This window comes from Marmota flaviventris, chromosome 7 (genome assembly GCF_047511675.1).
Source record: "Marmota flaviventris isolate mMarFla1 chromosome 7, mMarFla1.hap1, whole genome shotgun sequence".
Lineage (NCBI taxonomy): Eukaryota > Metazoa > Chordata > Mammalia > Rodentia > Sciuridae > Marmota > Marmota flaviventris.
This window is the reverse complement of record NC_092504.1, coordinates 84,657,344-84,677,859: the sequence shown is the minus strand read 5'-3', so window position 1 is coordinate 84,677,859 and position 20,516 is coordinate 84,657,344.

Here is a 20,516-nt window from a genome sequence, read left to right as displayed (position 1 = left end):
TATGTTTGTTTACTTTACAATTCACATTTGGGCATTTTCTCCTTAGTAACCCTATTTTGTTGGAGGTCTCTGGAGCCTGAATCTATTTTGTTTACTTTATTGGATTTCTCTCAATGCTTTGTTCTGAGAAATCAAAATGGCTTTTGCTCAGAGCTACCAAGGATTCACTTGCTGTAATCCATCTACAGTGCACCTTGAACCTAAGGGTACCTCTGACTCGCCCTCTAATTAATTGCACATGGAGCTGTGTTTTTCATCTTGCAGTCTATCTTGGATGAATCTCCCTTGGTTTTGCTGTCTTATTATCCAACTGCTCTACATTGTATTTTTTTTTAACAATGCATTCATGCTACACACGCTAAAGATGCTCTTAAATCTTCATAACTCTTAGGGACAAATTAAATTATTAGCCTTTCTTTTCATGCCACTGAAGAACCATGATGCTGTCATTTCACAAAATTCCAGTGATGCTCTGTTTAGAACTAGAACCTTCAGCACAAATTTTCACACAAGCGTATTGGCAGAGTTGCTGTATTAAAGATTGTGAAATTTTAGAGTGTCCTTTACAAAAATGATGCTTCAATTAGCTCTTTGCTCTGAAGTCTGCCTGTACACGTGGGGAGTTGGGGAAGGAGAGAAAATGTCTAGATTGCTGGTTATATTTTTTAATGCAGTGCATATGTGTGAGAGAGAAAATTTGATCATGACTTCTTACTTTGACAGATTTGAATTGAACAGTCTCTTCTTGTGGTCTAGCTTAATCTCATGTTCTTTCTCTAGGCAAAATATGTCTATGATTTCAAAAGCCACATGGATGCTTCAGAATATTCCCAACTGCCTGATCAGCTGCTCTCCACACAAAGCCGTTCACTGGGGCTTCTGTTTCTGTCCACTCAATCCTTTGTTTCAGCAGCCTCCTTTCCTTGGTCTCCAGTTCTCTTCTGAAGAGGCCACATTCAAGCAATAACTTTTCAACCTAACAACTTGTTTGTTCTTCATTTCGAGGGGGTAGACAGATTTGACTTCCTACGCTACCTTTGACTTTAACTGAACTTTTTCTCTAACAACCAGATTGGTTCTGAGTCTTGGAAAAACACACAGATTTTTAAAGGGTTAATGGGGTTTCCTATAGCTTGCTTTGTTTTGCTTTGCTTTCTTTTTTAGTTCACATTGTCTTCCAAAGCAAAGCTAGGATTTGGAATTGCTTGCTGGAATTCGCGTTGCTTGGTTGCATGGTTTTAATCATCAGGTTAAATGGTTTTGTTAGCAGACAGAAGGGCTATACTCTCCTAATGAGGCCAAAAGCAATGACTCATCCTGTGTCTGGAAGTGAAGATTTTACCCTTATTGGGACTCAGAACAGAAACCTGTTTCATCAAGATGACCAGTCTTGCTGCCATGGTGATAGAAAGTGTGTTTTCACGGGTAGTCAGAACTGGATGGCACTTCAGCTTGCCTCTGGGGAGAAAGATACCACTGCCAGCAACTCCACTAGGATCCCAGGTGACTTCAGGAACCAGTTTCTTACCCTAATTATGGTTCTTAATTGTGAATCACAGCACTATGTCAGTCATGTCTGGGGAGCCAATGTTTCAGCCTATACTTCTTAAATGGCCTTTGAAGGTTTATAATGATGCTACTTACTGGATATTAAGATTTTTAAGAGTAGACTTTTAATAAAATTGACTTTTTGAAAAAAGAGCATCTTCAAACCCAAACTTGAGTAAACTCCTCAAGAGCCCTCTGTGACATCATCAGTTCTGGAAAACTAGAAGTTGTATATTATCATAATTATTAAGTAAGTATTTCTTGAGGCCCTATTATATATAGGACTCAGAAATTATGATTTATGTCTTAATGCTAGTCATATCTGGCTATGAAAAGCTACATCTTTTAAAAAATTCTTCATTTTCCTTATACCAAAAATAATTCACTTTAATTATAGAGCATTTGGGAAAACTCAGGAATGTGTAAAGAATAAGATGAAAATAATCAATGTTCAAACATTTTATAATTAAAAATGTAATGGATATTTTTAACTATTTCTTCTATTTATAGATGCTATTTTTGTTTTTGCAAAATGTCATAATTCTATAAATACATCTTTGAATTGCATTTTTAATCACTATTTCAACTGTCAGTCTATGATCTTATTTATATATATGTATAGTCCATGTTTTATGATCATCCACATCACAAGTTAGGATAATGCTACCTACTGTTATAAATAAATATACTGTCAAATCTCAGTGCATTAATCTAATAGAAGTTTACTTTAAAAAATGTTGTAGGTAGGTCTGGTCTGTGGACAACCTTTCACATGTGGAAACCCATACACCCATGCTCCATCCATTTGTGGTTTTGCCTCCCCCTGCAGTTCCAAAATGATCTGCCTTCTGTGCCAAATGGAGGAAGAGAATTCACATCTGTTTTACAGATTTTAGGTTTTGAAGTGACCTACATCATTTCCATTCACATTCTATTAACACTGCTGGTAACTAGTCACATGGCTCTACCTGATTACATAAGAAGCTGGGAAATGTGGTCCCCAGGAGATAATTCCCAGAGATAGTCCTATACAATGCAAGGGAAGCACACAATTTTGGTGATTAGTTGTTTTCTACACTGTCCATACAACTGTACAGCCAATATTCATGTACAAACGTCTTTCTAAATACAGAGCACACCTACTTTCTCCTTTAATCCCAGGTCTCCACCAGACATGGATGTGGTTCCTCATGGTTTTGGCAACATTTGGATTAGAAGGCCTCTCCGACAGCCATATCATGGTGTCCAGGAGGAATCTGAAGAGGATAGCTCAAATAGTAAGAATTGAGACCATAGGTGTTGATACAAGGTAGAAGAATATTGTGGACCACAACTTTGTTGCTTTTTCAGCAACATTTTGACCAAGAAAGACAAAGCCATAAAGCAAGAAACAATTTAATGGTTACCTCAGAAAATTTCCACAGATCATTTTTTCCCCCCAGACACAACAGTCTGTTCACCTGGGTAAATAGCTCACTTATCAACAACAGCTTACCTAAAAAGGCTTTGCTTCATGACATTTCTTTCACTTGCATGGAACAATACTAAAGTCTTACATCATCTCAAACAGTTCCTCACCTTGAATGACTTGCCTCAAACCAATTGAACCTAGACTCTGAAACCCTACAGATATTCCACTTCTGACTATTTTCTTCTGGGTACTGCTGGGCTACGATCAAAGTAGTGTTCTTTCTTATTGTAGTGAGTTCTGAAAATTTTAGTTCTGTTTTATTAATAGTTTATTTGTTGTCATTTGGGGCATTCAACAATCTAAAAGGACAATGGGGACCATACAGTAGTCACTGATGGCTGGCAAAATTGAAATCGTACTTGATTAGGTATTGAACCAGCTTTCTGGTAGGAATTCCATAGCCTGTTGTACCCTGTGATACCAACTCCATACCTAGGAGGCTCTTTCTTGTCTGATGACCATATCTGGAATGGACACTGAGGCATGTTCATTGATTCTGTAGAGCTTCCTGTTTGTACAAGTTTTATGGTTTGAGGATGATGCTTAAACATTCATTAGCATTTTTGCTCAGGATTGAGAATTATTTGGCAACATAGCTTCTTCAAGAACCTCATGGGTTCCTGTTCTGTGTGCCTCTAGGTAGTTCCTTATGCCAGGATATTGGTTTTAATCTTACACATTGTCCCTTATTTCTTCAATTTTTTGCCCTACATTTTTCTTTTAACTGATGCCTATCCTAAAGTGGCTTAAAACAATGGTGTTCAGATGGGAAGAAAATATCTTTAATCTGATGTTTGTTTTAGGACAGAGTCACTTAATTGAGAAAAGATAAGTTGAAGGGTCTTTGTTGTTCAAACCTTCTAAATCTCATTCATTAATGTTTGAGTTCTAGAATGATGCAGATTTCCTGACTGCAAAATACTAGGCTACTCCTACCCCTTTCATTTTTGCTTGCATGCAAGTCAATGCATAACTGAGCTTATCTTTATTCTAATAACTTTTTAAATACAGTCACTAACAAGCTAATCCAACCAACCTTCTAACTTAGAGCTATAAACTCAATAGGTACTTTGCTATTGTCAGCCAAGTTTACTCAAGTCTCTTGCCACTGTATAGCATGAATCTCCATCTTTTCAAAACTCCTGTATCAACTTCTGCCATTCCCTTAATGATGGTACAAATTTTAAATATTTTGTTAAAACAGCATTCCATTTGTATTCTAATTTTTAGAATGAAAATAAATTCTCAAAATAAGTGTCTTAAAAAAAAGAAAGAATTTCTTATTTTGCTTAATAAACCGACCCATGTGTGTATCACTGCCCAACAGATAATCTTCCATGTGAAAATTTTGGGACCTCCATTGATATTATGGCTTTTCACCCATTAGCTGTCCTGCTACCCAGAAAACCTCAGAATCCTACATTTACCCGATGAATGAAGAAGGAGAGGTAAAGATGCACACCCCCTTTTTAAGGGATTTGACTTCAGAAGTGACACACAACATTTCGGTTCCCATTCTGTTGGCAAGAACTAAGCATAGGACCATTAGTTAGAGGCAGATTGAGAAATGCAATCCCTTCCCAACAGTAAGTTTCTGGCAACATGTTTGTATTTTAGAAAGAAAAGGATGATTTATGGTGGTAAATTAGTCATCTGCCACATCATGTCCTCTTTCAGAGTGAATTTCCTTTTGAATTAGGCACCAGAACACGACTTTCCCATGGTCACAACTCTAAAAAGTATGCAGTGAGCTCATCCTTGCTGTTCCCAATCATTGCTCAGGAGTCACTATCATTTACCTAGATCACGGCAATAAACTCCTAGTTGAAATCCCATTGCTGCTGTAAAAGATTACTACCATCTTAATGGCTTAACACAACTCCTGTTGATCTTACAGTTTTGAGCGTCAGAAATCTCACTGGATTAATACGATGGTGTTGGAAGCGCTGTGCAACTTCTAGAGGCTCTTGAGGGTTGCGAGTTCCTTGTCTTTTCCAGATTCTGGAGACCGCCTGTACACCCTGGCTTTTTTTTTTTCATTGTAAAATCAGCAGTATAGCATCTTCAAATCTCTCCTTCTTCCTCATGTCTGCTTCTGTATTCACATCTCTTCCCTTTCCCCCCATAAGAACCCTTGTGATAACACTAGGTCCACCCCCAGATAATCCACTTATCTCAAGATCCTTCATGGCATATGCAAAATCCCATATGCCATGTAAGGCAACAGGCTACTAGGTTTGAAGGACTGGGAGGTGGGTATAATTATAGGGCTATTGTTTTGTCCACCACAGAATGCATATCTCTAATATTGGCCCTCTTCAATATAGGCTCCACACTATTGCCAAAGAAATCTCTTCTGAATACAAAACCAACCAAATCATTCTTCTCATTAAAACACTACAATGGCTCTCTATCTGTTGCCCACAAATAAATTCTTGCCATATATGACATTGCATGCTTTTGCTATCTGATACTTTTGTAACTTTACCTTCCAATAACAATAACAACAACAACAACAAAATACTAAGCCACTGATCTTTCTAGAATTGTCTCCTGATACCCTCCCTTCCTTTTTGTCCACGTTTTACTCCCCAAACACTAAACTACATGCAGTTTCCTGTATGCACTATGACATTTTTGCTTGTATTGCTTCATACACAAATCTGAATTTCCTTTCTAGTCCTGCTGGCAAACGTTAATTAGTGTTTCAAAATTCAGCATATTTATCTACTTAATTGAACTTTTACACAGTTGTCTTGATGACTGACTTGCTCAGCACTAGCCCCCAAGTAGATGAACATGGAGGGAGAAAAACATTCCACTGTGCTGACTTGTCTTCTTTTAAAAATCTATAACCACAAACTCCAGTAGGCTCTCACAACTTCCCACCAACCCAACCCTGGCCCCCTCACACTTACTCTCCTCCCTAATATTCTCTGCCTTCTCCATTCTCCTCAAATGCCTAAGTCCCTCCTTCATCCCCACACTGAGCTGAAGACTTGACTTCCTCTTCTGCATTGTCCACCCAATTTCCACTTCCTGTCTGAGTGAGGCACTCTTTCCCACCTTTCTCTGTATTTTATGGAAGTCTTCCAGTGCTCCCTTCTAAGGCAGCTCTTCTGGGGCAGTGGATCCCACTTCTTCCTAAAGACTTTACTCCCACCATTGTTCCCTCCCACTCCTGTGTCACCACTTTCTGCTATTCTTAAGGATCATTTCTATCAGTCTAAAAGCATACCACCTATCCTAAAAACAAACAAAACAAACTAAACCCACACAAACAAAACACACTGTGCTGGGTGCTATTCAATCACTGTACCATTTCTTTGCTCCCTGTTATAGAAAACCTATTCAAAATGAAACACAGAATTCAATAGTAATAAGAGAGTCTGGATCTAGGCCTGGCCTCCAGGTTGATCAATACTGTGTGACCTTGGGCATGTCACTGTTGGCTCAGTCACTCTGTGTGTATCAGTTTCATCATCTCTCATGTGGGAGAACAATACGACGACTTCACAGGATTGTTGTGACAAATATATGAACATATACCCAGAGAAATGCATTTTATTTTCTTTATCTATTTCTATTTATTTATTTATTTATTTACTTACTTACTTATTTTTGAAGTACTGGGGATTGAACCCAGGGATGCTATACCATTCAGCTACATCCCCAGCCCTTTCTATTTTTTATTTTGAGACAGGGTCTAACTCAGTTGCCCAGGCTAGCCTCAAATCCTGCCTCAGTTTCCCAAGTAACTGAGATTACAGGTATGAGCCTGCAGGCCAGGCTCCTTTGCCTATTTTTAAACAAAATAAATAAAATATTACAGATAAGTTCTATTTGATCACTTACCATGAATCCAAGGTGCATCCTACTCATTTGACTTTTATACTTCCACATAAATACAGATTTATCAATAATCAATATATAAATTGGTAACTTCTTTTCATTTCCAGAAGTGATGTGCTCTATTTTTTTTGGAGCTTGATTTTTTTGTGATTATGCAGTTTTCCCCTGTACTTCACCGTCACTCTGGAGCTCATGTTTGACCCAAATTCCTTTTCTCACTTACAGAATGCTCTTAAGCAATCTTCCCTTTGAACACATCAGGTGAAACTTTATAATCTTTAGAGATGTGCTGTAAAATTAATAGCTAGAAAAGGTTCTTACAGGAGTAATGGTCTACATCTCAAGTTAAAGAGGATATCCTAGAATAGTTAACATATAATTCTATTTCTAAAAAGTGTAATTTCCCAGTAATATTTCTATTATTTAAGGTGAAAGTCCTGAATTTTAAGAAGATGATACCGTAGCACCATAGATTTTTTAAAAACTTTAAAAATTAAGATCAAATTCAAATAACATAAAATTCATCATTTTAACCACTTTAAAATGTACAAGGCAGTGATTTTAGTTTATTGATATTGTGCAATAATCGCCATTATCTCATTCTAACACATTTATAGTACCCCAAACAAAAGAATTCCTGTATCTTCCAATTCCCCTTTCCCACTGTCCCTTAGAACCCATTTAACTATATTCTGTTTTTATGGATTTACTTACTCTGGATATTTCATATAAATGATCTCACATAAAGTGTGGCTTTTTGTATCTGGCTTCTTTCACTTAGCATAAAATTTTCAAGTTTCATCCATATTTCAGCATGTATTCATTCCTTTTTATGGCTCAAAAAATTCCATTATTTAAATATATCTTATTTTGTTGATCCATTAATTGATTTGTGAATATTTTGATTCTTTCTACATTTTGGCTATCATAAAAAATGCTGCTGTGAAAAAATTATGTACAAGTTCTTTTGTGCATATGCATTTTCATTCTAGTTATGAAATTGCTGGATAATACAGAGTCATAAAACTCTATGTTTAACTTTTAATTAACTGTCAAACTTTCTTCCTCAGAGGCTGGGCCATTTTATATTCTCATCAGCCATTTTTGAGGGGTTTAATTTCTCCACATTCTTGAAAATATTTACTATTTTCTGGTTATCTTCTTAGTATAGTAGGTGTATCATAGTATCTCATAGTTTTGGAATGTATTTTCATAAAGGTATCTTTTAAGGTGCTTATTAGCCATTCATTTGGAGAAATATCCACTCAGATAATTTGCCCAATTTTAAATTGGGTTATTTATTTTTTCATGGTTGTGTGTGTACACACACACATTCTGTATCCTATACCCTTACGAGATACATGATTTACAAGTTATTGCTTCCATTCTGTGTTTTTTTTTTTCCTTTGTTAATTGATAGTGTCCTTTGACAAACAAAAATGTTAATTAATTGATGAAATCCAATTTATCTATTCTTCCCTTTTTGTTGTTGTTGTTTTGTTTTGGTCTTATGCAAGTCATGTTGCTTTTTACTCTGCCCTACAGCTCCACCAAAATAAATTAATAAATACATATATCCACACAGAAACCAGATATCGCCACTAGGCTGGCATAACCTAAACCACAGCAAAACATCTATAATGAAATTAGGTAAAGTTTTATCCACAGAAACCAAAAATTAAGGGCACAAACTCTTTTTCTAATTATAAATCCCTGTGGCATGATCATCATGAGGAAGGAAGTAAAGGGTAATAAATGCACATCAGACAGGCCTTGAGAAAGGAAGAGCCCCAAATCTCTTCACAACGATTTTCCACTCAGGCTGGTGAAAGCACAAACTATTTCTGGGTTTAGGTGAACCCTGAAGATGTATCATTATAATTCTTTCACATGTTTTTTTCCCCTAGTCTTACTGATCAGTACTCAGCTGAAGTCTCAAGGAACATCTTCTACAGATCTCCATAGCATCCTCGCCACCGTGTTCTTTCTGGCACATTGTCCTGTGAACTCTTGCTGCCTGGTTCCCTCTGTTCTCCCACTTCTATGTCCTCAACTCAGGACTCTGCTGAGCAATGCCTGGATTCACTGTCCTGTGCTGTGGGCTAGAAACCCTCTTTAGGCAGCACCTTGGGATGAGTACAGGGCTCACTCACCTGGTTACTTGCTACCTCTCAGAGATCAATGTCCTATGATGCCTGATAGTCAATGTCTGGAAAACATTATTTCAAGTATTTTTTTCTACATTTAAAACTATTTCATGCTGAGTGCAGGGTGCACGCCTGTAATCCCAGCGACTCTGGAGGCTGAGGCAGGAGGATGATGATTTCAAAGCCAGCCTCAACATCTTTGTGAGGCCCTGAGCAACCTAGCAAGACCCTGTATCAAATAAAAAACAAAAAGGGCTGGGCATGTAGCTCAGTAGTAAAGCACCTGTGGATTCAATCCCCAGTACCAAAAACCAAAAACCAAATAAACCAAAAAATAAAAACAAAAAACAAAAAAATCCCTACCTCAGGCATTCCGTTGTAATCCATCTTTGCCACCTCAAATTAATTTTGGATGCTCTGTTCTTCTCTACTGTTTCCCCATCCTCCAGATGCCATATATTTATGGTCAATTTCTATGTTTAGCTATGTTTTCCCTTTCTGTTTCTGTCCAAATCTATTTTTCATTCTGTCATATTAATCAGTGATGGTCTGTACTCACTGTTCTCCTATGTTTATCTATTTAACATCCCTGATCGTTATTTGTAGTCAATCATCATAAATGTCTTGGAGGAGGGTGGATTTCAAATGGTCTCCAGGTTGTTAAGCTTTCAGGAGCTTTACTATATTTCTGATTAATTACTCCACACTTCTTCCTCATATTATCTAGGTCAGAAGTGTTACCCAAGAATATCTTGAGGGTTTCTAAGACATTTTCAAAGATTCATAGGGTAAAAACTATTTTCACAATAATACTTGTATTAGGTAGCTTTTTATCATTAACAAAATACCTGAGATAATTAACTTACAAAATGAAGAGGCTTATTTTGTCTCACAGTTTTGGAGGTTCGAGTCCATGACCTTTTGGTCTCAGGCTTTAGGTGGGTGGTGAAGCAGCTCATCATGGCAAAAATATACAGTACAGCAAAACCACACTTTTCTCATCCAGGAAACAAAGACAAAGAAGAACAGGCTGGAGTTTCACAATCACCTTTTAGGCCACGCCTCCAATCACCTAAAGACCTCCCATAAGGCCCCACCCCATAAGTTCTCACCACTTCCCAAAAGCACCGCTCCTGAGACCAAATTGTCAATATGTGGGCCTTCAGGGGATTTGCAACATCCAAACTATAGCAACACCAAAACCTTAACAGCCTGTTTCATTTCTCTTATCTCATGAGAGTACAGTGGAGTTTTCCAGAGAATTCATAATGTTCTGAGGTTGAATTTTTGTGTTTTCAGACTTTTTCAGTTTTAATCTTAATATGACAAACATCAATAATTATAACCTACAAAACCAAAAAATCTACGAGGTTATCAATTATTTTTCAGAGTATAAAGTGGTCCTGGAACTAAATTATTTGGGAGACATTTTTCTAGGTTTCATAAATTCATCTTGTTTTCATTCTAGTTTTGTGGGGGTTTGTTTGTTTTAGATAGGGTCTTGCTAAGTTGCCCATTCTGGCCTTCATCCCCTGATCTTCCAACCACAGCCTCCTGAGAAGCTCTGATTTCAGGTACACACCATTACACCCAGCTCCATTCCACTTTTAAAGTGACAGTGGCTATTTTAGTTCTTTGAATTGCTTACTCACAAGATGGCCTATTGGACTGGAAAGCATCTATAACCTGTTCATTTGCCTGGTGTTCCTGCAAATGAGGCATAACCTTTTATTTACTTTTTCTTTTTTTTGTATTACTGTTAATACCAGTATAACAAAATTAACAGCTAAGGGTAGGGGGAGTTATAAAGAATAAAGGATCCTTTTGGGGTCTCATATCATTCTTCCTAATCTACAGTTCTAAAATGGATGCTCCAGGAAGAGGAATTCCATCACGACTTCCTATGCTTGTCTAGGGCACTACCCAGCTGGGGTAATAATCAAGCACAACATAATTGATATCTAGGAAATAGTTGTGTCAATTTTAAAGGAGTGAAGAGTGAAGGGAAGAAAAAAAAACAATTAAGAAAACAAAACAAAACAACAACAACAACCACCCAAATAAAACCAAGCCTTAACAGCAAGATCCAAGGACAGAAAGATCTGGAGATGAATGTAAACAAGGACAAAGAAAAAGCCGAGAACAGTACCTCAAAACTGTGAAGAGCAACAACATTCTGGAAGCTCTTCCCTGTGTGGTACCTTGTACTCTTTGCCTGAGAAAAGCCTGTGGCTAAAAGGGTGCACATAGGTGACTGGACATGGCAAAGTATACAGGGCGTTAACAGGATTTGAGATGAAAATCACCACTGAGTGAGCGAGGGGAGGGTATGCGATTTAATCTCTCAGATAATTTCTTTCCTATAAATCATAACTGTCTGTGAGGTTAAAATTGACTCCATGACTCAGTATTTTCTCCTTTGGCAATTTCCTTAAGGATGTAATCAAGAGTCTGTACAAAAAAATTAGCTGTGAGAATGTTCCTTACTTATTGTTGATAGCATAAAAATAAGAAAAAAAAAATACATGTTCAACAATATGTGGTTGATTATAATAAATCTTTTATCATTTAGGTGAATAGATTAGTATGGAGCCACCAAAATAATGTTATAGGAGTAATTTTTTTTTTTCAAATGAACTTAATGATATGCCAGCAGATGAAAAAAATCAAGTTACCTAAGCGAATCTGATCTTGTTTTTGTTATGCTTATGTAACTGGAAGAACAGAGCAATACACTTTTCCTTTCCGCTAATTAGGAATTATAGCATTTCCAAATCTCTCTTGTGCTAGATAATAAAATTAATGATCTATGGTTTTCCCGGTAAGTATGAGGGGAAATAGAAAAGAAAGCAAGTGAACTAAGAATGAGAGAGGGCCTTGGTGATCATGAGGCAGCCAGGACAGTGTTTTCTTTCTGTGAGCTGTGTTTTTAACGTTGTGACCAAAAGACCTGACAAGAACAATTTTTGAGGAAGCAAAATTTATTTGGCACTCACGGTTTCAAGAGGTCTCAGTTCATAGACAGCTGACTCCATTCCTTGGGGCTCCAGGTGAGGCAGAACATCATGGCGGAAGAGTGTGGCAGAGGAAAGCAGCTCAGGATGTCACACCAGGAAGCAGAGAGAAAGATCCCTCACCACAGACAAACTACAGACCTCAAAGGCACCGCCCTCAATGGCCCACCTCCTCCAGCCTCACCCTACCTGCCTACAGTTACCACCCAAGTGAATTCCCTTTAGGGGATTAACACACTGGTTAGGTTTAGACTCTCATAACCCAATCACTTTACCTTTAAACTTTCTTGTGTTGTCTCTCCCATGACCTTTTGGGGACACCTAATATCTGAACCGTTAGAAGCTGGAAGAGTTAATATTTGTTCTTGGGTGATGTGTTTCTCCATCTTTTTAATGAGTATGTATGTACACTTTTTTTTTTTTAAAGAAGACATGTTTGAGGACCACAGTGATGAGATTAAACTAGAAGAGAGAGACACTTGAGGTTCCATGCTACTGAGACCTGTGACTTCAGACTTCCTCTCCCTGGGGCCCCCTTTCCCTCAGTCCCTTTTCGTCCTCTCCTGCTGAGGGAATCATAGCATCGATGCAGAGATCACATTGAGTAAGGCCTGGATGTTTCTCCAGCTCCAGTGCCTCAAACCCCACCATGGCTCTTGGGGAATGAGTAATGGATTAAGTGGTAAAAGCCATCTCATAGCTCAGTGTGACTTTTCCCCAAAGTCAAGCTTGTTTACTTGGATAGTATTAATGGATTTTTTGGCATAAGCATCAACCTCTCAGGGGCCAGAGGGGCCAGGTTAGGAATGAAGCATAAACCCGCAATTAAAATCTGCTGGGAAGGGGCCTTGTCCTTTTGGGAGCGTTTTTATCACAGTGCCCGTGACACAGCAGACGCATGGTCAGTATTTTCCTTCTGTTCTGGTTCCCTGCTTGTAAGGACATTGTGTTTAATTTTCTTTCCTGTTCGTCATCTGTCAGCCAAGCGCCTGTTGGCACTCTAAAGCCCTCCTTTTCTTTACATAGTACCTATGTTTGCACATGTTGTTACACATGTTGACACATTTTGAGTCTTTCATCTTTTAGTAGGAGTGGACTGGCTCATTTTCTTAGGAGCCTGATTGTCCCTTTTTTAAAGTCATTTCTTTTAGATCTGTGCCTCAGGGGGAGTTCTCTTGATTTGGGGGTAAAAGGTGTTAATGATAAGATTAAAAGAGCAAGTGGGAGAGGAAGGTGAATTCTGAGAATGAAGGCTTCCTTCAAACTCTGAGCCATCTGAGTCATCCATGAAGATCAGCGGCTGCACCGACAAAAAGAAGCTTTGTACACATAATGCCATCTAATCACAAGTCATTTAGCTAAGCACTTCTTCCCACACAACAGCAAACTGTTTCTTCAGACTGTGGGGAACAGGTTCTGCACATGAACTAACTGCTTAGTCTTTTGTTCCCTTTGCTGTGGCAGAATCAAGTGGGTGGATGTGAATAAAATCCTTGGTGTTTACTTGATTGCTAAAGCCCCCCACCTCCCACTTTCTTTATTTATTTAAAGTAATAAAAAAAGAAGAACTGACGAAAAACGATCACTAAATGTGGTTTCAGGCACCAAACCCTCTCTCTCTTTTTTAAAAATGTGTTCATTGACGTTGGGGCAGAGGAAAGAGGGTATTCAGAGTGTGCACGAAGCACCTCTGGTTTAATAGACCCTTCTTGGGGTTCGAGTTCCTTCAACAACTTTCAGTTGAGAGAAATACCTCAACTTTCCAATTCTAAAGAGGTGATGTGGTAAAAGAATTTTCCAACACTGGCAGGACATGTCAGAAATACACAGCAAGAGGAAAGTCATCAGTGGATGAGAGTCAGACCTAGAGAGGAAAATAACAATTTATCCCTTCATATATACTTTTTTTCACACTAAAGGGGTCAACAAAAACTTTTCTGACTTCTCCTATGTACTTATTCCAGACAAGTTCCCAACTCTTTCTTTAAAAACAAAGCAAAAAAACAAAACCAAAGCACAATCTAGCCTACAAGCCACCCTCTCCTTAACACCCGTGACCCAGGGAGAGGGGCCCATTTTTAGCTCAGGACAGATCCTTATGGGTGATAGCCATAGGCTATGGCGTGTGATCCAGCTCCCTGGAGGGAAATCTTTCTTTGCTGGAGGCCAGAGGTAGTTGTGGAGGAGAGGAAGAGCTCCTGTTTCTGTGGATGTGTCCCTTCTGGAGGTGACACTGGGACCCAAGGCCCTCATTTTAGCCCTGGAGCCCTCTTCCCCTGCAGGATACTCTGCCCTCACTGAAGGGCAAAGTTGAAAAAGGAAAGTACCTGGGTCTGTTTTTACATTGTTGCATCATTGAAGTAAGCATACCTAGACCTGACTCACCTCTTTCTTGTTCTGTGAAGTAATGTATTTTTTCATATCATTTGAGCTATTGGGACTTAGGTTTTTCTTCTCTGCAGCCTTAAAAAGTTCTATGTTTGTAACACGATGCCGAATGTTGTTTTTCTTCAGCTATAATAGTTTCTATTTTTTTCCCCAATTCCTTTTTTCAAGTCATTATAATATAAGCAATTTACAACCTTAAGATTACTTTGAGGCAAGTCATGTATGTGCTTTCCCAAGCAGAACAGTGAATTCATTTAGCCATTCAACCACAAATATTTATTAAACACCTATATATATTCCAGATACTCCTAAGGACTGGGAACATATCAGTAATAAGAGACAAAATTTCCTGCCCTCACATATATTTTACTGGAAGAGAAAATGAATAGATAATGTAAAATCAGGAAAGCAATATGTTAAATAGTATGTGCTAAGGAGAAAAAACAAAAATCAAGAGAGTATGAAATGTCCAGTCGGGGAGAGAGTTTGAAATCTCAGGATCAATCATCAGCAAAAGCTTTCCCAAGAAGGTGACTTTATTTTTTAAAGGAATAAGAAGATGAAGGGCTGGTTACTTGGATCTCTGACAAAGAGTATTTTAGGCTCAGTAAATTGAAAATGCAAAGACCCAGAGACAGGAATTCCTGGGATGTTCACAGGAGAGTGGGACAAGAAAGGCCACGAGAAGACATGTCTGGCAGGGCCGCACAGGCCAAAGGACCTACTTTTGGCTTTTATTTTGAGCAATAGTGGAAACCACTGGATGGTTTTGAGCAGAGAAGTTACATTCTTCGACTTATTATTTTAACAAGGCCTTTTGGCTGCTACCTTGAATAGAAGAGAAACTAAAGCAGAAACCAGTAAGAGGAAAATTCTGGTCCTAAAGAAAATATGATGGTGATTTGGCCCAGAGGAGAGGTGTTCACCTTCTGGTTATATTTTGAAGGTGATGGGATTTCAAGTAGAAAAAGAAAACTCAAGAATTAAATCAAGATGGACATGGTGGCAACTTGGGAGGCTGAGGCAGGAAGATCACAATTTCAAGGCCAGAAACTAGTGAACCCCTATCTCAAAATTCAAAAAATAATAAAAATTGCCAATTCTTGAGATACAGGGAGGACTCTCATGGGAAGAGTGTTGGGCACAGATTAGCAGAAGTTCAGTTTTGGACATGTTAATATGAGATGCGTGTTAGATCTAGAGTGTAGATTTCAAATAGGCAGTGGGGTATAGATGTTTGGAGTTTAGGGGACTGATTTAGGATGGAGATGTGTTTGAGAATCATTAATATAACTAAAGTCATTGAGATTAGATGCAATTATCCTGGGAGTGAGTGAAGATAGAAAAAAGAAGAGTTCCAAAATTTCAAAGGAGGTTGAAGAAAAAGGACTACCGAGCTACAGGGACTGGGAAGGAACATCTAGAAAGGTGGAAGGAACAGGTAAATGACTTCTCTAGAAGACAAAAGCAGCATGTGTTTCAAGACGGAGATAGTGAACTATTGTCAAATGCTGCTGATCCATCAAGTTGAGTGAAGGCTAAAAACTGATCCTTAGATTTAACAACATGCTGGTCACTGGGGTCTTTGAGGAAAACTCTTTTGTGGAGTGGGGAATTAGATTGGGTTTAGGAGAGAATGGGAGGAAACTGCAGAGAGCAAATACAGGTAAGTCTGGCTATAAAGGAAAGAAATGGGGCATTGGTAGAGGTAGGTAGGATAGAGGAAATGACTTGTAATGATGAGGTGAGCTGGAGAGAGATGCCATACCCGTGGGCAGCAGCAAGGAGGTGGGGAACTGGTGTACAGAGGTGTTGGTCTCTGCCAGGTGCATGACTTATTTATCCACATGAACGGGGAAGAGGGCAGAGTGTATAGACAGAGATGTAGATTGCTTCGTATTTTTGCAGAGAAGTAGGAAGAAAGGTCCTTCCCTGATTCAGGATGGGGCAGAAGTGCTGGAGGTAGAAGGAAAGTAAATAAAGTCTGAAATAGTTGGCAGAGAGTAGAAGAAGGCAACATGAATTCTGGGAAGCCTTAAGGACTTATGACCGTGAACATACACAGCCACTTGTCAGCATGATTATGTGCTTTCTTCCAGTTGTATGCAGCCATAGGAGTATGAGCATGGCCCAGGCAGACAAGTGGATAAAAATCATGGTTATGGGTTTCCAAGCAAGGGAGAAAGTCCAAGGAGAAAGGAAGTGGGGTCCTAATAGCCTTGTAAAGAGCTAACTGAGATTAAGCCCAGACTTGGTGTTGGCGGTTGAGTCAGACCTAATGGCCTGTATGTATCCCCAGAAGACTTTCTAAACACTTGGCTGCAGATAGAAAATTGCTAGGATTTGTATAAATATTTCACAATTTGTTCTGGAGTGCCAGAATATAAATCCAGCCATAAAAATTGTCCAATAGTTCTTGGCTAGGCCTAGGCAAGACTTGGCGAGTAGGACGAAAGAAACTCATTTTATAGTAAAATAGCAGCTAATCTTCCTTTCATAAATAATCACCTCAGTAATAAATAATTAATAGTAATTACAGAAAATAAATAGCATTTCAGAAAAGATAGGTGCTTTGGGTCTATTTTTTTGTGGACCTCAATTTTCTTGATAAAATAAAGTCAAAATAATTTCAGGTATTTTAGATGCAGAGACTTAAAAAGAAGATGGCAGTTTTTTTTTTTTTTTTTTTTTTTGTGTGTGTGTGTGTGTGTGTGTGTGTTGAGGGGGCAGTGAGTGAGTACCTGCTACTCCTAAAAAAGGTGTCAGGTTTTCTGGCTATTGCTGTAGTGAGCTCTGGGAGTGTGCGGTAGTATTGTAGCTTTTCAAATTAAGCCAGAAATCATGGCTTATGTAAAGTATCCAATTGAGGGGCTGGCATTGTGGCTCAGTGGTAGGACACTTGCCTGGCAGGTGCAAGGCCCTGGGTTCGATCCTCGGCACCACATAAAAATAAATAAAATAAAGGAATTGTGTCCAACTACAACAAAAAATAAATATTTAAAAAATAAAATACTTGGGAATCAACCTAACAAAAGAGGTGAAAGACTTATACAATGAAAACTACAGAACCCTAAAGAGAGAAATAGAAGAAGATCTTAGAAGATGGAAAAATATACCCTGTTCATGGATAGGCAGAACTAACATCATCAAAATGGCGATATTACCAAAAGTTCTCTATAGGTTTAATGCAATGCCAATCAAAATCCCAACGGCATTTCTTGTAGAAATAGAGAAAGCAACCATGAAATTCATATGGAAAAATAAAAGACCCAGAATAGCAAAAACAATGCTAAGCAGGAAGTGTGAGTCAGGTGGTATAGCGATACCAGACTTCAAACTATACTACAGAGCAATAGTAACAAAAACAGCATGGTACTGGTACCAAAACAGGCGGGTGGACCAATGGTACAGAATAGAGGACACAGAAACCAATCCACAAAACTACAACTATCTTATATTTGATAAAGGGGCTAAAAGCATGCAATGGAGGAAGGATAGTATCTTCAACAAATGGTGCTGGGAAAACTGGAAATCCATATGCAACAAAATGAAACTGAATCCCTTTCTCTTGCCATGCACAAAAGTTAACTCAAAATGGATCAAGGAGCTTGATATCAAATCAGAGACACGGCATCTGATAGAAGAAAAAGTTGGCTACGATCTACATACTGTGGGGTCGGGCTCCAAATTCCTCAATAGGACACCCATAGCACAAGAGTTAACTAGAATCAACAAATGGGACTTACTCAAACTAAAAAGTTTTTTCTCAGCAAAAGAAACAATAAGAGAGATAAATAGGGAGCCTACACCCTGGGAACAAATCTTTACTCCTCACACTTCAGATAGAGCCCTAATATCCAGAGTATACAAAGAACTCAAAAAATTAAACAATAAGATAACAAATAACCCAATCAACAAATGGGCCAAGGACCTGAACAGACACTTATCAGAAGAGGACATACAATCAATCAACAAGTACACGAAAAAATGCTCACCATCTCTAGCAGTCAGAGAAATGCAAATCAAAACCACCCTAAGATACCATCTCACTCCAGTAAGATTGGCAGCCATTATGAAGTCAAACAACAACAAGTGCTGGCGAGGATGTGGGGAAAAGGGTACACTTGTACATTGCTGGTGGGACTGCAAATTGGTGCAGCCAATTTGGAAAGCAGTATGGAGATTTCTTGGAAAGCTGGGAATGGAGCCACCATTTGATCCAGCTATTCCCCTTCTTGGTCTATTCCCTAAAGACCTAAAAAGAGCATGCTACAGGGACACTGCTACATCGATGTTCATAGCAGCACAATTCACAATAGCAAGACTATGGAACCAACCTAGATGCCCTTCAACAGACGAATGGATAAAAAAAAATGTGTCATTTATACACAATGGAGTATTACTCTGCATTAAAAAATGACAAAATCATAGAATTTGCAGGGAAATGGATGGCATTAGAGCAGATTATGCTAAGTGAAGCTAGCCAATCCCTAAAAACAAATGCCAAATGTCTTCTTTGATATAAGGAGAGTAACTAAGAACAGAGTAGGGACGAAGAGCATGAGAAGAAGATTAACATTAAACAGGGATGAGAGGTGGGAGGGAAAGGGAGAGAGAAGGGAAATTGCATGGAAATGGAAGGAGACCCTCAGGGTTATACAAAATTACATACAAGAGGAAGTGAGGGGAAAGGGAAAAATAATACAAGGGGGAGAAATGAATGACAGTAGAGGGGGTAGAGAGAGAAGAGGGGAGGGGAGGGGGGATAGTAGAGGATAGGAAAGGCAGCAGAATACAACAGACACTAGTATGGCAATATGTAAATCAATGGATGTGTAACTGATGTGATTCTGCAATCTGTATATGGGATAAAAATGGGAGTTCATAACCCACTTGAATCAAAGTGTGAAATATGATATATCAAGAACTATGTAATGTTTTGAACAACCAACAATAAAAAAAAGAAAAAATCCAATTTAAAAAATGTTGACAACTTGTACTTAATTATTTATGTATTTATATATGATATATTTATTTTTGTGGTCCTGGGCATTAAACCCAGAGGTGCTTTACCAATGATCCATATCTTCAGCCCTTTTCATTTTTTATTTTGAGACAGGGTCTTGCTAAATTACTTAGATTGGCCTCAAACATGCAATCCTCCTCCTATCTCAGCCTCCTGAATAGCTGGGATTACAGGTGTGCGCTGCTGCACCCAATGGCAACTCATTTTTTTTTTAATATAAAAAAACTTTTTTACTGACAAATCAAAAATTTTTTATTTTTGTTCTAAAGTAGCAGAAGCCCTTAAAATGCCACTGTTCCTGGTGTAAAATTATGCTAATCTCTTACCAATTTCTCCTTCTCAGTCTGTAGAGAATAAATATTCCTGCTCACTTTGGAGCACTGGTCTTGTCTGACTAAAAACCAGGAATGCTGTAAATACTTGGTGCTATTGTTCTAGGCCATGGTGGCTTAGGATGGCTTACTGTTCAGGTCATGGACACATGGCCAGCTACACTGATCCTTATGACAATCTTTCTAAATACTCTCACTTTTTACCATATGACAAAGGAGACCACAAAAACATGAACTGTTCATTGAAGTAGTAGAATTTTATTTAATGAAATCATTCAAAATTTGTATCTTCTAAGTTCGTCCCTTACATTATATATAATTCTTTTATTTACATATACCAAATTTCAGTAACTTAAAATTCCTCAAATGGTTTCCTAGAATATATTGTTTTTCTCCATTTCATCTTTTTGCTTTCAGCTGGATGATTACCTTGTTCTCTCTCATCTTCCTGCAGAGACATTTGAATATGACTTTTGAGAGACATTTGATTACCAATAGCTGTACACCTATATAAAAGAGCAGCCATAGCAAAGCAAGAGACGTGTATCCCCCTGAGTAGGGGAGAACAATAACAGTAGGAATAGTCATATTAGTAATCAGAACAGTTATAAACTGCTACCATTTAATTCCTACCACATTGCATTCTAGGTACCCTGTACCCATTCTTTCTAATGCTCAGAATATCCTTATTAAGTTAGTATGTTTATCAAATTAGTAGTATATTCATTTTATGAATAT